Genomic DNA, 23,062 nt, shown 5'->3' with positions numbered 1-23,062 from the left:
CTGATACAGTGCATACCAGATACACAAACCTGTGCCCCAAATTTTTATATGTTAATAGCAACACTGGTTCTACAGAAGGATCTCTCTACCAATGAGATATTTTAAAAATAAAATCTCAGGATTGATTTCAGCCCTGATCTTTCCACTCTGTAGATTCTGACATCAGCTGCAATGAAGGAGAATGACAGTGGGCCTCTGCCACTTTCCTGTATTGCCATGGCATCTCGATGTGCCCAAAGCAGAAGCTAGCATGAAATCCAACAGGATTATGCCCCAGCTCTGCCTGTATGCTGGACAGCTCTATGTGATCAGGTGATGGATGCACAAAGTCACCCAGCTCCCGAAATTAACCACACGCAGCTGCATTCTCTAGAATAATGACACACAAAAGGGCTCCTAAACTGGAATCTAAAAGATTATGTACTATAAAAATGCATGTCAGGCATTCATAAACACATAATTAATGTTACTCTCATGTTCCCGTCACAAGCCATGTTTAGCCCAATTTAGCAGCTGTGCATACATCTGTATCAGTTTCTGGAATCACTGACATGCATGTCTCAATCTGTAAGCAATAGTAAACACAGTTCTTTGTCAATAATTTCAATCACAGATCCCCTACTCTAAGGCAGAATAAATTGTATTTTTAACGTGTTTTTTGCTAGAGCATAGAATTCTCTTTGCACCATATTGCCTTGAGTATGAACTATTTTAAAGAAATGTATTCCAAGGAAATTCTAATCGAACAGAAAACTATTATTTCCAACTGTGAGCAACCTTCCTCCATCCTCCCACATATGGCTCCAAAATAACCACAATTCACACAGCAGATGCAAAACGAGAACTTTTAGAGACACGCTACATACTGTTATTTTTAAACATGCTGAGGCTGTAGATTAGCGATACGGGCTTACTTTACAGCTCTACCAAAGGGTCTGTGCACGGTCTCAGGCACGTGATTATTTTTTTCTTTTCACATACCTGTGCACTACAGGGAGACAAGTCCACTTTCTGTTCAGTGGGTGCTGTAAGGATTCGAGTGTAACCGTGAAGTATTCAAACACCACGCACTGAAGGCGACCGAAACACGGAAGAGGGCAAACACGCCGTGAACCTCAGCGCCAGACGACACAGAACAGCCCTCACAGCAGGAGGATAGCTCGGGTCTGGAGCCCAGAATCAAGAGAGAGGAATTATTGTCTTCACGACAGAAGAACAGGAGCCCGCAAGCCAAGCAAGGCGTCCATAGCGACACGGAAAGCACTCGGGCCCGCTGCGCGGCCAGCCCGCGCGGGCTTCGCCGGCGCCTTCGGGGCGGCCGACCTGAGGGCCTTCCCAGACGGGAAGGAGATGCTTTCCCCCGGCACTCCTCGAGCAAACACAAGTACGGAGAAGCCCCCTCCCAGCCAAACGCGTGCAGCACGCGGCCCATTCCCTGCGGAACCGAGGCACGAAACGCGGCCACGTCGCTCTCTCCGAGCCAACTTTCGCTTCCCCGGCTGGCCGCAGCGCCAGGGCCGGCGGCGCGGCGGGGCAGCGGCCCCCGCCGTAGCTCAGGGGGGAGGCGCCCAGCCCAGCGCAGCCCGCGGGGCGGGAGGCGGCAGCCCGCCGCGGCCCCTCAGCCCGCTCGCACCGTCCCGACCTCGGGCTCGGGCTCCGGCAGCTGCCAGCCCGGCGCCCGGCCCCCGCCCGCCCGCAGGCAGCGGCCGCCGATGGGACGTCGCAGCCCGCCCCTCGCAGCCCGGACACCTACCCACACCATCCCAGAGCCCGGCGGCGGGGAAGGGGAGTGGCGAGGGAGCGGCCGGTCCTCTCCCTCCGCAGCTCCGCACCCGAGAGCGCGGAGGACCCCGAAATGGCTGAACAAAGGGAAGCTCGCTCAGCCGCCGCCGCCCCTCCGATTGGCCGGCGGGGGCGGGCTGGGGGCGGGGCGCGGCGCGCGGGGGCGGGCGGGGGCGACTCCGGACGGTAACCGTGGCAACGGCGGCCTCCCTGCGGCCGCGGCCGGGGGCGGGTGGAGACGGCGGCGAAATGGCCGCCCGGCCGCGCCCAGGACGCCGAGGGCGCCGGCAGGCAGGCAGGCCGGCCCGGCGGCCGGGGGCCGTGTGCTCGCGGTCTCCCCGCCCCAGCCGTCCCCCTCCTGCACACGCTGCCCATCCAGACCGTGCCGTCTGCACGCACGTTCCGGGCCTTGCGCGCCGCCGTTTTGTCTCGGCTTCCAGAGGCGCTCAGCCCGCTGTTTTTCCAGAGAGCGCCCTGGGGGGGCTGCATTACCTCAGCCCCAGCGCTGTGCCAGGCTGCTTCCAAACGTCGCACTAATTTATTTTAAAGGTCATTTTCCAACCTCGGTTATTGCACAGGAATACTGGAATCCTTGACTGGGTGGAACACCGGGAGTTCGTGCGCATAAACAGGTCAATCGTCTCCCTGCAGCACTTAGCCAGTTCCATGCTTCCCGTGAGAGCTGTCTGGTGTTCAGCAAGTATTAACACTTCTGTGCTACGCCAGCAATCTCCTCTTGCTGAAGGATCGTGCTGAAGGATCTGTGTGCGTACACCCAAGATGCTCCCCGCTATTAAAAAGCCCAACACACGCAGCCCAGTTAATGACCTAATGTTTGTTTTTTTTTTTTCAGATGTTATCTTCATGCATAGTGTTCAGAGCATATTGTGCTGTCATTATGGACGACTTACTTGCATTGTACTAATAGCTTAGCGCTTACACATCTGATGTTGTCAGTATATACCCACAGACACCGTGAAATCCAAGCTTTCAGCAAACTTGGAGATGCATACATGTGTCTTTGCCTTCCAGTTCAGCTTTTCTGAGTGCAGAGATGTAAGTTCTGTAAATTCCCTTCAGTGTCATAGATCAACACACCAGCCACAGCTATGACATGCAAGCAGTTGTAGGGCTAGGACGCAAATGCTTTAGTTGCAGTTGCTGTCACCAGGAAAAAGAAAATGAGAGCCAAATTCTTGAGCTTCATTATGAAACTTGACAGATTATGAGACATGAGATAGGTCAGGGTAAAAGCTGGTCAAAGAAGCTATTAAAGTTGTTTAACAAGCTTTGTTATATAAAAGAAAGGGAACAAATATTCCAATTAAAAAGTGGTTAAACTGTACCGCAATAAAAATGAGTTTACAATATATGTGTTCCATACATACTATATGCTTTATATGTTAATATGTGGTCCACCTTTACATGGTTCATATGTATGTAAGTGAAATGGGCCCTTTGGATTTTTAACTTTTTAGATTTCAAGCAAAACAAAACACATGAGATAGCATAAGTAAACACTGCAAGTATAGCAACTGTTTCAAATCCAGGGAAGCACAGCTTTCATACTTCTGTGGTTCATCCACAAAAGATACCTATCTGAATTTCATATGGCATCTGTCAAGTCCTGCCCTGCTTTCCTTATGACATAATGCTATATGATTTGTTGTCTGCCCAGTCCTCTGTTATTCCTTTCCTAACAGTTTTCAACATATGAGTCGGCTGCAATAAAGTTTAACTAACAAGTGGAGGTCTCAGAAATGTATCGAAGTTCAAATCTTCTGACATACTGCAGGGAGCTGGATGGGGCAAAGTGGCTGTAAGTAAGGAGGAGATGTTGGAAGGAGTGAAAGGAAATGATATTTTCTGTATGCTTGATATATTGCCAGTTCATCAGTACTGATATATATAATTTGAAATCAACCTCATACTACCGTTTCTGGCCCTGCTGTCAGTGCAAAGATGTGGGAAGCAGCTTGCAGTAACACAGAGAGTTTAGTGGAGGGAGCTAGAAAAACTCAAGTTATGGTTCTGTATTCTGGTTCCTACTGTAGGTATTTTTAATGAGTTCCCAGTATAAGAAAGCTACAAAACTGGCGTAATCAGCTACTCAGATATTCCTGCTAAAAGTGGTTGAAAAGCCACTGTGGCCACATTGCCCATGTACTTCACATTCCACAATTACCAGAACAGCCTTTTTGAAGTCTATTGCAATTAGTGGCTTTTCACTGGGTGGAGACAAAGGAGGAGAGAATGAAAGATGTGTTACATTTGTCTGATTTTAACCAACCTCAGGCAAGTGCAAAGTACTAGATTTTTGTTAACTTTCTTTAGATTTCTCTGTTTTAATAAAACAAAATATTTATAAGATAGAAGTACATTTTCACAAGAAAATTCTACCTTAATGATCTGTTTCAGATGGTGCTGATTTCTGATGTCCTGCCAAGAACGTAGGAAGGAAAGAAGGACAGAAGATTTAGATAGTTAATGTTTGGATTTCTGTGTAGTTAGTTATACTAACAACATGTAGCAAGATTTGTTCAATGATGTGCAGTTTACATCTTTTGGAAGATGGGAACAAAGTAAGATGCATAACATGTTAAAGACCTGGTCACTGATGATAAGAAACAAATGATTAACTGGAGGTAATTCTCAGACAAAAAGTATCACAGATTAATTAATTTCGTAGAGGAAAATTTCCACTGATCTTCAGTATGTGCAAAATGACTCACCTAACCAATTCCTTTTTTACAAGAATATGAAAATATCACCACTATTTTGCCTATTCGAAAAGTATTTATTTTTCGTTAAATTCATAACCTGTCTCTGTTAGGCTAGGGAATTAGTGAACTCACTGTTGATGCAAATGACCTGTGAACCCTTTCCTCTTAGGTTGTTGCTTGTGAGAATTTCATCCACTTTTTTTTCCAAGCTAAAAATACTTTTTTAACTACCTGTAGGCAAGAGGCGTTTAGTGTTAGTTTCTGGCAAGCTGTCTCAAGTTGCTTTTTGTATCATATAAAGGACTAAAGCACCCTCCTAAAACTTTGGACACACAATTGAAGGTAAATTTAACAGTAGCAAGTAAAGTTGTTACTGCCTCAAGCAATCTGCGGCAGCTGTCTCTCCAAGAGTAATCATAGTATGCCAAATAAGTTTTAAGTGGGATTTAAAATATAAATGCTCTGTAGCATGTTAAAAGGTAAAACACATTAATGTGTTTGAAACAAATCATTAAAGATATATTTTCACTGGACAGGTTGAACTCTGGAAAGGTTAAAAGCTAGTATATTAAATAAATGGATAGGGAAAAGGCGTGCAGCAGGCTATCAACATGTAAACTGATGGCAGTTACACATTAAACAATTATTCACCTGCCCAGGTATCATAGTTAACAGAAACTTCTCGTTAACAGAAACTTCTTCTTAACATTCAAGTATATCATCTTAATATTGTTCTTTGTTGGCTGGATAATTTTGTTTTGAATAGCACACCATATCCTGTTGGATTCCTGTTTCATAAAGCCGATGGTTGCCCATCTGGAAACAATAGAGATTCATAAAGTGAAGAGATCTTTGGAAACTGCCTGGAGGAGTCGAATGAGTCACACTGACAACATAAATTGTTGCCACTAGCACTGTGTTTTACAAAACTTTTCATTTCATTTGTCATGAGTGGAAAAGTGACAATAGTAGAGACAGTGGAAAAGGTGTAAGTAATGACTGGGAAAGCTCTTCCCCCTTCCCTTCCCATCCTCCTCTCCTCTCCTCTCCTCTCCTCTCCTCTCCTCTCCTCTCCTCTCCTCTCCTCTCCTCTCCTCTCCTCTCCTCTCCTCTCCTCTCCTCTCCTCTCCTCTCCTCTCCTCTCCTCTCCTCTCCTCTCCTCTCCTCTCCTCTCCTCTCCTCTCCTCTCCTCTCCTCTCCTCTCCTCTCCTCTCCTCTCCTCTCCTCTCCTCTCCTCTCCTCTCCTCTCCTCTCCTCTCCTCTCCTCTCCTCTCCTCTCCTCTCCTCTCCTCTCCTCTCCTCTCCTCTCCTCTCCTCCCCTTCCTTTTCCCAAGGAAACTTTAAACATCTCACTGTGATTAAGAATTCCTCTACTTAATCATTTTAGCATCATCCCAACCTGGATAAAAGTACATGCACATACAAAGATGTGCACAGAGGTTAGTTTTTATTGACAACAAAGGGAATGGCAGCCCTTCCCTGCTTTCAGAAGTAGTCGCAGTGACTACATTAAACAGAAATTAAAAAGAAATTGAAAAGATCTGTGCATGTTTTACCTACAAGATAGCAGCACTGGAACAAATTGAAGGAAATACTGAGAAATCAGATTATCTGACTTGAAAATGATGAAAAAAATCTTAATTAAAAAAAAAAAAAAAGGAAAAGAAAAAAAAAAAAAAAGAAAAGGAAGGGTGATAAAATAGAGAAGAAAATACTGGGAATTCCAGGTAGATCCAAGATATAGGAGCAGTGCAATTAGGAATAATAATGATTGCCAGTTTTCTCAGTTTATCTAACTGTTTCTTAGAATAAGGTATGGTAGAACCTTCTTTGTTGTTCCTTGATTTCTGTTATTATAAATTACCATATCCTAAAGCAAGAACAGTGAGGTTTAAAACCCAGGTGAGGTGTGTTGCTTTCCCAGTGAAGCTGTCTTTGCTCTGAAGACGCAGCCTGGGCATCACTTCTGGTGGTCCTTGGAGCCGTGGTAGAGCCTGACTGCCCCTGGCTGAGCCTGGTTGGTGAGAGCCCTGCTGGGACTAGCACAGGACTAGTGAGAGGATTTAAATCCTCACTCTAATTTAAATTTAATTTAATTTAAATTAAATTAATGCATCTGGAAGGCTGAACACAGCAGTCTAGGGGATATGCTTGTTTTTCAAAGTGTTTTTTTGCTCAGAACAGTTTGTTAGAGGCTGGTCTAGGACTTGCAGAAATTATTGGAAATTATTGGATTGTGTGATAGCTGGAGGTCCCCCACAAAAAGAATGCAGTTTCTGTTTACTGGGTCTAGTGGGATAACCGAATCCTTTAGAAATGATGAAGAGTAGTTTCAAGAGTCTGCACACAAAGGAGACCCAAGGATACACCTGTATGCATGCAGAATGTCCTGACGGAAATGCATATTTGCAGTATTTGCTCAAATTATATAATTATTTTTCTTTCTCAAATCTCTACTCAAAGAGATGCCATAAAATCCTCATCTAGGGAATGTAAACAAACAATGAATTCTGTCTATAATCGAATTGGCTAGATTTGTGCTAGTTTTGACACAGCTATGTTTTCTATTTGTCCTCTCATCCCATATACTTAGGAAGAAATACAATTACTGATCCACTAGGATACACAATCCCAAAGTGTTCAACCATGATGATATAAAAAGAGAAAATAGTTTCTATAATTTGATTCATGAAGTTATATTTGTAAGTAACTTAATACCACTAGCCACAATGATAACATGACAAGTGTAAATTGCATGAAGCGTAAGAGCTGTATTATGAAACATTTCAGTATTATGAACAGGGGGTCAGGTTCCTTTTTTTCTTTTGTTTTTAATATTTATGCTACACTTACAGGTATAAAGAAGTTGTGTGTCTTTTACAGCTATGGCTTAAAAAGTAATATTCTGAGCAATTAAAAATACTTCAGTGACAGCTACCTTTTGAAAAAATGTAGTAGTTTCTTGAACAGGGCATAACCAATACAATTTAAATAGCATCACTTTATTTAATCCCTAATAGAAATAGTTGTTGAGCACAGTGAACTCAAAGCTGATTTCAAAACAGAACATAGAGTAATGAACTTGTTCGGCATGAGAGAAAAAAATGACAAAAAAGAAAGGGAGAATGAATAATTGGACTTGTGTTTACTTGTATACTATAAATTTGTCAAAGAACAACATCCCTGGAAAGTGTACTGGTACAAGTTGTAAACATTCTTGCTAGGAAAGATGTTTAGAAAGGCACTGACTGACCTTTTCTGGACAAAATATCCCCCTAAACTTCTCTAAGAAGTGTAAGTAGAGATGATCCCGAAAAATACTCACAGTTCTAAGCAGTCATTAACTGAGCTAAGTTAATTTACAGTATTTGAGGTATTGACTTTGGTTGAGTGGCAGCAGAGCTCTTGCCTTGTATTTCTTTGTGATCCCCGGAGGCATTCTGACTGCTGGCCAGAATCATCCTGGAGATTACTGAGGGCATTCACTGTGCAATGTTTCTTACTCACACTCTGTTGTGCTGAAAAGCAGTAATAATTTTACTGTTCTGAACTAAATTGTGTCTGATCTTATTATGGATGTAAAAGGAGAGGTGATACTATGTGATGTCTTCTTAGTTCTTTTGCTTATTCTTGCCTAGTTCTCACCTCCATCTGAAAGGTGGACAATTTGGGAGCGCGTAGTAGACACAGTACTCTCCCTGATATCTCTGCAAGCCTGTGGATCCAAAAGGATACTTCTGTCAAGGCAACTAGGGACATTAAAAAAGGTGCTTCGTACTACCCCAGGCATACTTGTGTCCGGGATGTGGGAGTTGGGAATAGGAATGTGCCCTGTAAGGGATAAAAGTCAGCTGTTTGTACCTTTCAATCTTAGTAACACTGTCTTATTAGATGATGTTTTCATTTTCAAAGAGAAAGTCTATACTCTTAATCTATTTTTATACAGTGTCAGTGTCTCTCTCTTATTGGCCTGCAATAGAAGTCTTCCTTGATTTTTATACAGTGGTATTTTGTAGTGTTCATTGTTGAAAAGAAAAACAAACATCACAGCTGGCAAGATTTTACAGTTTTACATTATATTTTATTAAAAGTAAGAAAAATGTAAATACCAAAATTTCCAGTTTGAATTCTCACAAGACTGTGAAACCTATTACTTTTCTCTAAGTTCTTAACAGTCCCAGGACAATTTATACAGAGAAATTCCCATGCTCCGTTGTACTCAGACAGTGCATTTATATTATATTGATCTCCCATTGTCATAAATGGAGATCAAATTACTTTGGAGCTTATTACAAATTTTGCAGAGCTTGGACTTTGTATCAATCTCCTGGCATTACTGCAGACTCTTTTTTTCTGCAGCCTTTCAAGCTGACCGGTTTCTGCCAGCCTTTAAATTTTCTTGCAGGCTCTTCAGCACAGTTTAACATTCTCTTTTTAAAAAACACTTTACTGTTGTTGTTGTTGTGTTTTATATTTGTCCCTGCATGTCTATGCCCAGCTATCATGCCCACATGGACCATCAGTGATTTCAGATTGGAAATAATTTCCTTAAATAGCAGCTGGTAACAGAGCTTGACAGCCAACACCTCTAGTCCATTAAAACAAACGCACACACACACAAAAACTTGCTTATAACTCTTGGAATATTTTTTTTCCAACTCTGTATATGTAGGTTAGTATCCTTTTTGCTTTGTCTTCTTTAAACAACATTTGTATTCATCAAACATCTTAGCTTCCCTAGCAGTGAAAAAGAGTAATTACCAGTATCTTTCATAGAATCATAAGATTGTTTGAGTTGGAAGAGACCTTTAAAGGTCATCTAGTCTAACTCTCTTGCAATGAACAGGGACACATACAGCTTGATCAGGGTGCTCAGAGCCCTGTCCACTCTGCTCTTGAATGTCTTCAAGGAAGGGTCTTACACCACCTCTCTGGGCAATCTGTTCCAATGCCTCTCCACCCTCATTGTAAAAAACAACTTCTTTATATCCAGCCAAAATCTCCCCTCTTTTAGTTTGGAATCATTTCCTATTGTGTTGCTAAAAAAGTCTGTCTCTTTTCTTGTAGCACTCCTTTAGACACTGAAAGACCTCTCTCAGCTCCTTGTGAAGCCTTCTCTTCTCCAGATTGAACAGCCCCAGCTCTCTCAGCCTGTCCTCATGGGGAAGGTGTTCCATCCCTTAGTTCATTTTTGTGGCCCTTCTGTGGATGTGCTCTAAAGGGTTCATGTTTCTCCTGTATTTCACAGCTGACTGACTTCACAGCTGGATACAGTATACCAGGTGAGGCCTCACCAGTGCAGAGTAGAGGTGCAGGATCACCTTCCCTTATCCTGCTGGCCATGCTTCTTTTCATGTAGCCCAGGATATGATTGGCTTTCTGGTCTGTGAAGGCCCATTGCTGGCTCATATCCAGCTTCCCATCCACCAGTACACCGAAGTCTTTTTCAAAAGGGCTATACTCTATCCTCACATCCCACAGCATGTATTGATATCAGATGTTGCTACAACCCAGGTGCAAGGCCTTGCACTGGGCTTTGTTGAACCACACGAGATTCTTCTGAGCCCACTGCTCAAGCCTGTCTAGATCTCTCTGGATGACATCCCATCCCTCAGGCATGCTGACCACACTACACAGCTTGCTGTCATCCACAAACTTGCTGAGGGCACAATCAATCCCACTGTTGATGTTATTGATGAAGATGTTAAAGAGCACCAGTCCCAGCACTGACCACTGAAGGTCACCACTTGTCACTGATCTCCATTCAAACACTGAGTCACTGACCACCACTCTCTGGAAATGATCTCATAACCAGTTCCTCATCCATCTAACAATCAACCTATCAAATCCATGTCTTTACAATTTGACAGAAAGATGTGGGGTACCGTCTCAGAGGCTTTACTGAATTCCAGGTAGATGATGACATCAGTGGCTCTTCCCTTGTCCATTGATGCAGTTACACCATCATAAAAAGCCATGATGCTGGTCAGGCAGGACCTGCCTTTGGTGAAACCATGGTGATTATCCTGCATCACTTCCTTCTTTCATGTGCCTTAGCATAGTTTCCAGGAGGATCTGCTCCATGATCTTCCCTGGCACAGAGGTAGGGCTTACAGGTCAGCAGTTCTTTGGCTCATCCTTTCTATCCCTCTTAAAAATGGGTATGATGTTGCCTTTTTCCCATCACCAGAAACTTCATTTGACTGCCATGACTTTTCAAATATCATTGAGAGCTGCTTGATAACGTCAACCACTTTCCTCAGGATTCTGGGATGCTAATTGGGACCCATAAACTTGTGGATGTTCAGGTTTCTCAGGTGGTCACAAACCTTATCTTCTCTTACAGTCAGATGGGATCCCCCATTTCCCATCTTCAGAACCATGCCCTCAAGGGCTGTGTGTAGAGCAGCCACTAGTGAAGTCTGAAGCAAAAAACCATTGAATACCTCAGCCTTTTCCTTGTCTGTTGTTACTATCCTGCCTGTGTTGCTCACCAGAGTGGCTTCACCCTCCTGGACTTTCTTTTTCTGATTGATATACCTATAGAAGTGTTTCTTATCCTTCTTTACACCCCTTGCAAAGTCCAGCTCCAGATGGGCCCTGGCCTTCCTGACCCCATCCCTACACAGCCTAGCAGCATCTCTATTATTTCAGGTTACCTGTCTCTACTTGTATTACCTATGCATTTTCTTCTTGCTCTCTGGTTTGACCAGCAGGCCCTGGTTCAGCCATGTGGTCTCTTGCTTTCCCTTCCTGACTTTGTCCACTTAGGACAGAGAATTCTTTACACTAAGGAAAGATTTGCCACCTCTGCTCCTCTCCCTTGTCCTTGAAGACAGATACCCAGAAAGGTTTTGTTGACTAACTCCCTGAAGAACTGGAATTTGGCTTTCCTAAAATAAAGCTCCCTGATTTTACTCTTTGCCTATCTAGTATCTCTCAAGGGTGTGAACTCCACACATGCATTGTCAGTATAGCCCCAGCAGCCTCCAATCCTGAGGTCACCAATCAGTTCAGCTGTGTTGATGAGTAAGAGGTTCAGGACTGCATTCCCCCTCATGGGGCTGTTCATTACGTGGGTCAGGAAGTTATCCTTGATACTTCCCAGGAGTTACTTGGATTGCTTATGGTATGCAATGCTACTTTTCCAGCAGATACCAGGGTAACTGAAGTCCCCCAACAGGACGTGAGCCTGCAATCATGATGCATCCTGTAGCTGGAGGAAGAAGGCTTCATGAACAGACTCCGCTTGATCAGGTGGCCTGTAGTAGACACCACCCACAAGGCTTCATTTGTTACAGTCTCTCTCATCCATAAGCTTTAAATTCTCTCATAGCTATTCACTCTCTGTTCCTTCTTTGATGTAGAGGGCACAAAAAGAAGTTTCATCTTACATTCTTGTTTATATTACTGCCCAATTGGAGAAAAGTTTCTTATCATTTGTTTAAAAACAAATCCTAACAATTTTTTTCCAGATATAATTCTTTAAGACTGACTTAACATACTTGCCACTGTGCTCTATCTTTTGAAAAATTAAAAAAGACATACAATGGTAGAAAAAATAATGTGCCATACAGCAGAAAATGTGTTTAAGTACAATAAGTCAACTTAATGTTTATCTTGTTCTTTCCTTTTGTATGGTGTGTTTTAAAAAATACAGACAGATCATTTGCTGTCTAGGAAAGAGGTTTATGGCAGCTCTAGTTAAGAGAAATATCTTTTCTGAAGAGGTGATAGAACACATTTTCACATAAACTTAAGAAATTATTAATTTTCTTTTGCAGATCTTTTCCAAATCATCATGTACAGAGAATTGAGGTTGGCAGGGACTTCTGGGTTCACGTGGCTCAACCCCTGCCCAAGCAGAGATACCCAGAGCAGGGTGCTTAGGACTGTGCCCAGGTTACTTCTGAGGGTCTCTAAGGAGGAGACTCCACAGTCTCTCTAGGCAATCTATGCCAGTGCTCAGCCATTTACACAGCACAGAACTTGTTCCTGATGTTCAGAGAGAACCTCCGATTTTCCACGTCATGCCTCTTGTCCTGGTACTATGTACCACTGTAAAGACTGTGATTCTCTCCTCTCTGCATCCTTCTCTCAGATGTTTACAGACACTGATGATACTTCCTCCAAGCTTTCTTTCTCCAGGTTGAACAGTTTGACCTCTCTCTGCCCTTCCTTGCAGGAGAAATGCTTCAGTCCTTCCATTGTCTTGGTCCACTGGACTCTCTCCAGTATGCCCATATCCTTAGTACTGGGAGCCCAGTGCTGGACACAGCACTCCAGATGAAGCCTCACTGGTGCAGAGTAGAAGAGAAGGAGAACGAACTGTTTTCTTGCATTATTTTTATTATAAGACTATTTGTAGAAAATAGACAAAAAATTCTGACCTTTTTATCATTTAAGACATTTAATTTTGCTGTGATTTTTTCAAGCAACAACGTGATGAGAATATATATATATATAATAAAATAAAATAAAAGGATTATTTTAGCAATATAAGGTGAAATGAAACAGATCAAGTAGAAAGATGCTACAGTAAGAGAAGGTGAGGACAGTTCCAGAAATGTTTATTGTTTCATGTATGTTAGCCTGAAGCTGCATCCAATCTGCAGATGGGGATGTTGTGATGTTACCTCAGGTAACAGAGATTCTATTTACTGTCCATTTGATTTCAGTGCACTGGAGACTTCCTGTTTTGCAGACCTTATTTGAGAGATTTAGAGCAATATATTCTGAGCTGCTGATAATTTGTATCTTATTTTTATTTCTGTTATGGTTTAACGAAGCAGATAATTTAGTGTCACACAGTCATCCTCTTGCCCCACCTCCCCCTGTGGGAGCAGGGAGAGAATGGAAAAAAACAACATAGAACACATGGGTTGAGATAAAAGCTATTTACTAAGACAGATAAGGAAGGGGAAAAAATATATGATATATACAATACAAGTAATGCACAGTGCAATTGCTCATTAGCTGCCAATAAGTGCCTAGTGAGTGCTTTGGTGGCTGCCCGCCTGACCAACTTCCCATTGTTTTTCAAGTTATTTTCACATGATGTCACATATTTTGGAATATCCTTTTGGCCAGTTTATGTCAGCTGCTCTGTGTTTGTCCCCTCCCAGCTCCTTATGCACGCTGAGGTTCTCATTGGCAGGACAGCAGAAGGTGCTGAGAAACTGAGCAGCATTGCTCAACAACAACTAAAACGTTGATGTGTTATCAATATTATTTTCCCCTTAAAAGTCGAAACATAGCTTCATGCCAGACACTATGAAGGAAAAATCAACCTTGTTACAGGTGAAACAAGGACAACTTCAAACTTGTCTTGATGTTGAAAGTTTGAAAATAGATGACTAGACAATTTGGCAACATTGTCCAAAAAAGTCTTTGGGAGTGCTACCAGTGTCACTTAAATCTACTGGTTCTGAGAACTGTGCTTCATAGCCATGAAATTCTTCATTCTTATCTCGCACCAGACCTCTCCCATTGTCTTTTCTTCTTTTCTTCTTTTCTTCTTCTTTTCTTCTTTTCTTCTTTTCTTCTTTTCTTCTTTTCTTCTTTTCTTCTTTTCTTCTTTTCTTCTTTTCTTCTTTTCTTCTTTTCTTCTTTTCTTCTTTCCTTCTTTCCTTCTTTTTTTCTTCAAGTGTTGTCTTTTATTTAACACTCAAGATATTGCATGCTCTTTGTGTTTACATTTTTGTTCTTCCTTTCCATGCTGAGAGCAGAGCCATAACACTTTTATGCCATTTGTTCCTCAATGAAGACAGCTGATGTGTATTCTTCCTCCACAGATAAAGAGTTGTTTAATGAGATTTGAGAGCTGTTTTTGGTATGAGGCCAGTGTCCGATTAGTGAACCAGCAGTACACTGACGCTCTCCTCTAACCTCCTTTTCACTGCATGTTGACATACCAGTTTAATGCTTAGGTCCAAATATTTATGTTTCCATGATTCCACACCCATTTTTTTCATTCACAAATGCTTTCATGCTTGCTTTCTAAATGATATTCGATTTCTGTGTTTCATTACTGAAACCGAATATGCAGATATAGAATCACAACTGGGTGTGGATCACATACCTCACTTTCTAAAAGTGATCTTTGTTTTTACGTGTTTTGAAGTATACTTAAAATATTTTTAGAGCTACAATTAATTTGTTTACAGTTTTTTTCTGGTTACATATGGTTTCCTGGTTATTATAAATGATTAAACATAACTTTAAAAAATGTGTGCACTTGTATTTTTCTGTACAGATACTTACCATATTAGTAAGATAAAATCCCAGAGGAATACCAGAGTCTTTCGAACTCCATGAAACTGATTTTTAGACTTGGCCCATACTAAGGAATGGATATAAAAAGGTTACAGCAGAATACATTTATAAAAATTCAGCACTAAATCAAACTGTGCTGGAGTGTAACAGTTGCTATGTGTCAATGCTATTTGCTGATGCAGCTCAGTGCAGTTAAATCACCACAAGGGAGACATTTCAAGAGCTCGGCATTCGAGCATCTCTTGGATGAAATCCACAAAAGAGCAGACATGAACTGAGTTATAAATCCTTTAGATGTACATGGTGGTGCTATGAAATGATATCAGTAATCCTATCCACAGTCACAATTAAAGTATTGCAGAGGAAATCTAACAGTATTTTTCTTTGTAAGGAAAAAAAAACAACAAAACAAACCAAAACCAACAACAAGAAGAAAACAAAATAATAGCTAGACATTTTTATATATGAATGATGTTTTATTTCCAGTTATTAGTATTTCATAACAGACAACTGCCTTTGTCCTGTATTAGCTAAAACGTAAAGAATACTAATATGGCAATAAAAGTCAAGCTTTTGATGTTTTTATGTCCAAAAAGGCAATCCTGAAAGATGCTTCATATGTCCACTAATGTACAGGCATTTGTAAACTTATTGGGAATATTTGAGAGCTACTTGAATATACCAGCATGTCTCAAGGCAAATTATTGCACTGTAGATTAAAGACTCATAACTCATTATAATCTACAGAAGACCTTCAAGCTTAAGTAACTAGAAAGTTGCATGCTCTTTGCAAATACATAAGCTAAAAAGAGTTGAAGACATGTTTTTTGGAGAACAGAATAGATAGATTCTGTTACCAGGCTATTACATGAAAATCCATCCTGAACCACCTGTTCTGCTCTCAATCTCACCCAGAACTTCTGAGATTGTTCTTACAGCTGTCACCGTTGACAGAGTACTTCCTAACGATCACACCTAGGAATGTGATTGTTATTTCACCATAAACATAGGTAGTATGCAAATTAAAACAAGTAACATGGAAATTCTTTGGGGTGAATATGTAAACATTAATCAGATCACATTACAAATAATGAAATCCTAAATCAGCCATAGGTAAGATACAAGCAACACACACTTATTAGCTGTGCACAGAAACACTTTCAAATCATCTCCTTTGTTATTCTTTAGCACATTAATCTTGTTAATCTACAGAATATAGAAGGCCATTATTTGGTCAGGAGAAATACAGTTCCTTTCTTGTGGCCTATTTAGTGATAAAGAATATAAATATACTATTTTAATCTACTTCGTGTTTCATTCTACTTTTTGTTGCTTTTACATCAGGTTCCATTGGTTTCACATTTTTTTTAATGTGAATTTGACTGCAGTAAATCTGATGCTTTCCAACTAAAATAGCATCCTCGGTATGTATTCAGAGCAACAACATCCATCTATGTGCTTACATTTTCCAGTACATATCCTTTTTAAATAAGGGAATCTGAGGCTACCATTACAATAGGAGTGTGTTCCTGGTGACGAATGCAAGGAAGTTTCAGACTTAATTCTGCATGCATGTTTTGATTTATTTCAAGCCTGCTAGCTGCAGTATAACTTCTGTTCTGTGATAGATATAGGCAGGATTTCAGTGTCAGTGTGTATGGATTTTGAGATGTGTGCATTGCATGGAACTGTGTCTTCCCTGTAATTTTCTGGAATTATTTATTCCCAGGAAATACGGTGGTTTTAGTAGTTCCCTGTTGTTGAGCAGAGGTTTTTCTTGTGTCAGATCTTCTCTGAGAATCCTGGAAAATAGGCTTACTTCCTCTGGTCAGAGCATGAGATCTTGCAGAAGGGGCATCTTGGTTCACAAAAGGATTTCCAGAGAAGTCACTGCCCTTTGCTGCAGTTTTGACCCATTGTGCTGAATGCATATAGCTGGGAAAATGCATGGGCCTTTTTCTGTACTATATTCCAGGAAGAACAAGATTCTTACTTGCCAAATGCAAATGAAATTGGCTTTGTTAAAGCTGTCGGAGGAATGTTGGAGGAGGGGAAAGTGGTCAAGATAAAGACATATTTGAAATTCATTTGGATGCAAACTGGGTAACACTAAAATTCCTTCACCAAGACTGCTTGGTATAATCAGCATAAGGCCTTTTCAAATGAGTGAGTTTTAATAGCCTGTTCACACTTTGTGGTTGTATTAATTATGAAATCCACAACAAAAGTCATCGTGACTTAAATACACGTAGGCCAACAGTTGTTATCTTGACTTAATAATAGTTTTTGTGAAATCTGATTAATTTTTAATTTGTAAAACACCTACATTTCACAGGAGTAATCGTATAATCCGGATAATCTAGAGGTAATCTGTTGATGACCCTCACCCAGGCTGCACTGTGTTATATTTTGTACTCCCTGTCCATTCATGAAGCTATTTTTAACAACGTGATTAAGAAAACAGTCTTTACTATAAATAAAAAGGCACAGCTTCTTTCTCCAATTGTAAAAAATAGATCTACACTGATTGTAAATCAATGAAATAAATCCTAAAAGTAGCCTGTTGTGAAGGCCAGATGATAGCCGCATAACTGTATTGATGTTTTCTATTTATAATGGGGCTCCTTGTCCCATTTCATCAGCAGAAGAATGCCATATTTACTTATACAGCATATTTTATCCTGCTTAGTGGTTCTTTTGTTTTTTTGAGTGGGTGAAGAGAACCTTTGGCCATAGTATAAGAAATATCTTATATAAAACAAAACAAAACAAAAAAAAACCATTTCAAATCAAGGTGTGCAAACTCAGATATCCTGACTGCTTGGATTGCTTCTAACTCCTAAAAATAAAATGGCTGCCATTTATATTTAAAGCTAACTGTTAAAACAGTGCTTAGGAACGTGTCAATGAAAAACACACAAGAAGAGTAATCAGTGTCTTAATATAGGAAAATTGGATTATTTTATTTTCTAAAATATGTCGACATTATAATTTAAAAAGTATTTTGTTTTATTTTTAAGCAGATTTTTTTTTTCCTGCTGGTCGCAGTAATCCAAGTTATCAAATCTTACTGCTTGCTTTTGTGGCTTGTTTCCTGGATAGTTCAATTACGTTTTCAAAAACTTCATTCCAACAGACATCTGAGACATTTAAAGCAATGTTTATATAGACAGTTGTTGTGGTTTGGCGATTTTTTGTTGTCAGAATTCCACATCAGAACACCAAGTGGATCATTGGGAGTTAACGAGTTAATGTTCTGGTTCCGTTTACAGCCTTTTATGGGCACCTTGAGTATCCCGATGGGAGGGGCGGGGCGGCATCCCCGTAGGACCTGGCGGGCAGCGGCGGTGCGGCGGAGCTCCGGGCGGAGCCGATCGTCCGCCTGTCTCCCCCTGGCCCCGGCTCGGCCGTCTCAGCTCGCCGCGGAGCAAAGCACGGAGCAAAGCTTTCCCTCGCACTGCCGTGCTTTGACTCGCCTTTTGGGTGCTCTCGTCTCTCTCGTTTTGTTTGATTTAGTTACAGTCGGTAAATTACCGTTTCTCCTCAGATCGCTGCCGCTGCGTTTTCTCTTCGTTAAAACTATCTGCCAGCTCTCTGCCCTTCCCCCTCTCCCGGAGCGCACGCGGCCCGGGGCCGCCCGGCTCGAGGCAAACCGTTCGTGCTCCTTCTTTTTTTCTCTTCTTCCCGGGGCCTGTGCCCCCCTGTCACGGACTTACACCTGAGGACAACCCCGTGACAACGGTGAATGTAAAGATACATTACAAAGAGTTGTATCATGGAAAACAATAAAATAATAAGAAAGAGGGTTTCAGTTTAACAGAGCTCTGGTAATTCTGAGAGTTAAGGTAATGATGAATAGCAGTTGCTAATTTTGGCATAGAAAATCACAGTGCACCATGAAGTGAAATTCCAAACAGTGATAAGAGCATTTTTTTCCTATTTTAATGTTAGTTAATATGGCAACCAAAGTAAGGTTGAACACTGAAATGACTGGTTTTGGGGGTAGTTTTTCGTGTTTTTTTTTTTTTTTTTTTTTTTTTTTGATAAAAAGATAACATGCCATCATCTGTGAAAGTTTCTCTAGAGCATAAGAACAAAAAGCAGTCTTAGGCAATTTGGCTTTACTTTATTTTCAGTTAATTTGCTTAAAATGTTTGCACTGGCTCTGTACTAAAAGATTAATATGAGGCTTTGGGGCAATGAAAGATGAGTTGATGAGGTATTGAATGAAACCGAAGAGAAAATTTTAAAGTTATAAACCATTCAACTACGTAAAGTCCCATCTGAAAGGAAACGGTTGGGAATAAATTAGACAAACCATAAAGCAAGAGTACGTAATTGCATAGACTCAATAGAACAAGAAGGAGTATATTTGCTTTAGCAGAAGAATGAGCCACATGAAGCTGATTAGTGCAACAGGTACAGTTAATTACCTAAAAATTATTTCACTTTCTTTTCTTTTGTGCTACATTCATCTAGTTCGTTTCTATCTCCTTCCACTCTACCTTATCTTCTTCCTGTCTTTTGAAACTTCATGATGCCAATTCTGAGCCAGCCGGAGTGTAGTGAAACTCTGAGGAAATGTCTTCCTAAAAACTTCCCAAGTTTCCTCCACCTGTGATGTCTCATGAAATCATAAACAAGAACTCTGAAGAGCATAGCAAGGTCTAGCTTATGAAAGAAAAGCTGGTACTGGTCCAGGTACTGTGTATATGGGAGACTGGCTTTTGATAGCCCAGCCTTTACAATAATCAGAGTAGTAAATGCAGATTGTTTTGCGTACTGCTGACACACCTACACTTGCAAAATTCTTTCTCTAGGGAAACCAGCAAACAGTGACACATCAGTGCTGTGTCAGATTGCCAGACAGTGTGGACTTTTTTCTTCCTCTTCACGTACACTTGCTTGTGTTGCACAAAGTACAGAAAAAGAAGACTTTTACTTTGCAGTAATACACTCCATCTCATCACTCAATTGCTTTGGTAACAATCTGTTAGTAAATCATACGATCTCTTTGGGTTTATGAACTTTCCGTCTGCTGGATCGCAGACAAATCTGGCCTAACCATTGTTCTGTCTGTTCTCATTAGTCAGGTAACAGGTTCACAGTGGGTAAACATGATTCTGAGCCAAGAAGTTTTCCTGGCATGCACTTGCTATGCTCTTTTGAGCACTCAGTGAACACTGTACTACCAAGGCTGCAGAATGTTACCTCCACTGCAGTGAAAAGCTACAATAGGTATCTTCACACCAGTGAGCTTCTGCATTACAAATCCATTGATACCAAGTAAGGAGAGCTAGGAGGCAGAAAGATGAGAAAACATCACTTGTTACACAAGGCTGCCTTCAGAAACATCTCAGAGGTTATCTTTTGTTTGAGAGACCATGGGAATGATGTCTGTAGTCATATCACCATAAGAATCTATTTGTTGAGTTTATGTCAGAATTACCATTCTCTTCATTTATTTTCTCCATTAGTTCTCTTCCCAAAAATATGATAGAGCTGAAGAGCCAAAGAAAGGTAACAAAGCTGCTGCAAAGAAAAGGAGTCTGTTCCTAGGGCTTTGACAGTGATGAAAGGCATCTCAACTCCCACTCAGCCTTGAAGAGTATGGAGGTGTGTTAAAAAAACAAAAACAAACAAACAAAAAACACACAACAGTTCAGATAATTTCCTGGTCTGTCAACACTTGCTTTTCACTTCACATCGTATCAGGTGCTCTAGCAACTGACTCCTTTAGCTACCTTGAGCAGGATGGGAATTTACATTTGAAGAAAGAACAAATGAAAACACTAGCTACAACATTTTTGACATTGCACATTAACACCACAATATACTTTTTGTTGCAAGACAATATTCAGGTAGTACGGGACTCAATTGTCCCTGTGGATCCCTTCTAACTTGGGGAACTCTGTGATTCTATGATTCTAGAAATGGCTAGTCATGGACAATTAATAGAGCCATATTAGAGCAAGACAGATCACCTGAAGCCAAAAGATAACTCAGGATAAATCCTGGCAAGAAAGCAGAGAAAATTACCCCTTTCCAAGAATTTATGCAAGAGCCATGGTCAGAGGCAAGGCTGAAGGTGAAGCAACTACAAAGTTTTTCTACAAAATAGGCTCCAGTATGAAGCACAAGGCAGCTGTGACCAATGCTAGTGGTCAGTGCTACGTTTCTTTTCAGCCAGGTCTTTTTCACTATAGACAGCAGCTTTTTTAAAGTTATCCAAATGGATTGTGCATCGTGAGGTTAATTAAGAGTACCTGTGTGTGGGATTGATACATCCTGATACAAGTTTGAAATTGTAGTTAGAGTCTGAAAAACACTTTTTTTTTTTTTTTTTTTCTTAATTCAAGTTGGCTTTTTTTAAATGAACACTGGCAAAGTTTCTTATGATTACATATGCTGTGGGGAAAGACACAAGATCATACAGAAGTGTAAATCTCTGTCTGAAACATGAAAAGATTTATTGATTTTTTGGGACTGGGACACTGAAAAATTTCCCAGCTGTTACCTAGGAACAGTGTCAAAAGGTTATCTCCAACCCTCTGTAGTGGCTTGGCCAGGGTGAGCAGAGATACTTTCCTTGAGTAACTGATCTGTTTCCCTGGAATTGCCAGCTGGAGTTGTGGGATACTGCCATGAGGATGCTGTAGCAATTGGCCACATAGAGGTATTCTCCTTTGCTGGAACAGAAATGCTTACCTGTACAGACTTAAGAGAGGGACTTCTAACATAGCCATATTTATTTAACTTCTTTATTTCCTCAGAGAATTAATGTGCCTAAGAATAAGACATCATACTACAATCATCATAGAATCATAGAACCATAGAATTATAGAATCATAGACAGGTTTGGGTTGGAAGAGACCCTTAAGATCATCTAGTTCCATCTTCCCTGCTACAGGCAAGGGACACATTCCACTAGACCAGGCTGCTCCATCCAGCCTGGTCCCAGACACTTACTTCCAGGAAGGGGACATCCACAACAGCCTCTCTGGGCAGCTTGTTCCAGTGTCTCACCACCATCTAGTCTCCCCAACATCTAGTCTAAATTTACCTGCTTCCAGTTTAAAGCCATTTCCCCTTGTCCTTGTCTTTTTACAAGAGCCCTACAAGCTCTTGTAAAAAGACCCTCCCCAGCTTTCTTATAGGCCCCCTTCATTTACTGGAAGGCCACTATGAGGTCCCCCTGGAGCCTTCTCTTCTCAGGCTGAAGAGCCCTAGAACTCTGTCCTCATAGGGGAGGTGCTCCAGCTCTCTTAATAATCTCTGTGGCCCTCCTCTGGACCTGCTCTGACAGCATGATGTCCTTCTTGGATGGGGGTCCCCAGAACTGAGTACAGTACTCCAGGTGGGATCTCACAAGAGCAGAGTAGAGGGGCAGAAGCACTTCCCTCGACCTGCTAGTCATACTTCTCTTGATGCAGCCCAGGATACAATTGGCGTTCTGGGCTGCAGCCCATTGCTGGCTCATGTTAAGCCTTCATCAACAGACACCTTCAAATTCTTCTCCTCAGGTCTGCCCTCAAGCCATTGTCCGCCCAGCATGTATCTGTGCTTGGGATTGCTCCAATGCAGGTACAGAACCTTGCACTTGGTGTTGATGAACTTTGTGAGGTTGGTGTGAGCCCAGCTCTCAAGCCTGTCTATGTCCCTCTGGTTGTCATCCATTCTCTGTAGCATGTCAGCTGCACCACTCAGCTTGGTGCCATCTGTAAACTTCCTAAGGGTGCTCTTGATCCCACTGTCCATGACCTACAAAGATGTTAAATAGCGCTGGTCCCAGCACTGACCCATGAGGAGTGCCACTTGTCACCATTCTCCACTTGGACACTGAGCCATTGACTGCAACACTGAGTGTAACCATCCAGCCAATTCCTTATCCAGTGAGTGGCCCTTCCAACAAATCTGTTTTTCTCCAATTTGGCAACTAGGATGTCATATGGAACAGTGTCAAATACTTTGCACAGGTGCAAGTAGATGATACCCACTGATGCTGCAACTCCATCATAAAAGGCCACCAAGTTTGTCAGGCATGACTTGCTGTTGGAGAAGCCATGTTCATTACCACCAGTCACCTCATCTTTATTTTCCATGTGCCCTTGCACGGCCTTGCTCCATGATCTTGTTAGGTACAGAGGAAAGACTGACTGGCCTGTAGTTCCCAGGATCTTCTTTTTTTCCCTTCTTGGTTATGTTTCCCCATTTCCAATCAGTGGAAACTTCACCAAACTGTCATGACCTTTCAAATATGGTAGTGGTTTAGCAACTTTATC

The 23,062-nt window shown here is 41.5% G+C and overlaps 1 long non-coding RNA gene across 3 annotated transcripts; it reads left to right on the top strand.

The window, feature by feature from the left end:
• The first annotated feature begins 2,017 nt into the window (after nt 1-2,017).
• LOC116234821 (uncharacterized) lies at nt 2,018-8,542 on the top strand. Of its 3 annotated transcripts, XR_016461957.1 has the most exons (6): nt 2,018-2,547; nt 2,636-2,838; nt 3,486-3,601; nt 4,201-4,427; nt 5,272-5,493; nt 8,144-8,542. It is a non-coding gene; the product is annotated as an uncharacterized LOC116234821 (long non-coding RNA). The 3 variants fall into 3 exon arrangements; XR_004168210.2 differs by having other exon boundaries at nt 4,201-5,493; XR_004168209.2 differs by lacking the exons at nt 3,486-3,601; nt 4,201-4,427; nt 5,272-5,493; nt 8,144-8,542 and having other exon boundaries at nt 2,636-3,152.
• Nucleotides 8,543-23,062: the final 14,520 nt, after the last annotated feature.

The sequence above is a fragment of the Phasianus colchicus genome, chromosome Z (genome assembly GCF_987193195.1).
Source record: "Phasianus colchicus chromosome Z, bPhaCol1.hap1.1, whole genome shotgun sequence".
NCBI lineage: Eukaryota > Metazoa > Chordata > Aves > Galliformes > Phasianidae > Phasianus > Phasianus colchicus.
The sequence above is the reverse complement of the archived record's forward strand: the minus strand, read 5'-3'. Positions and strand labels throughout refer to the sequence as shown.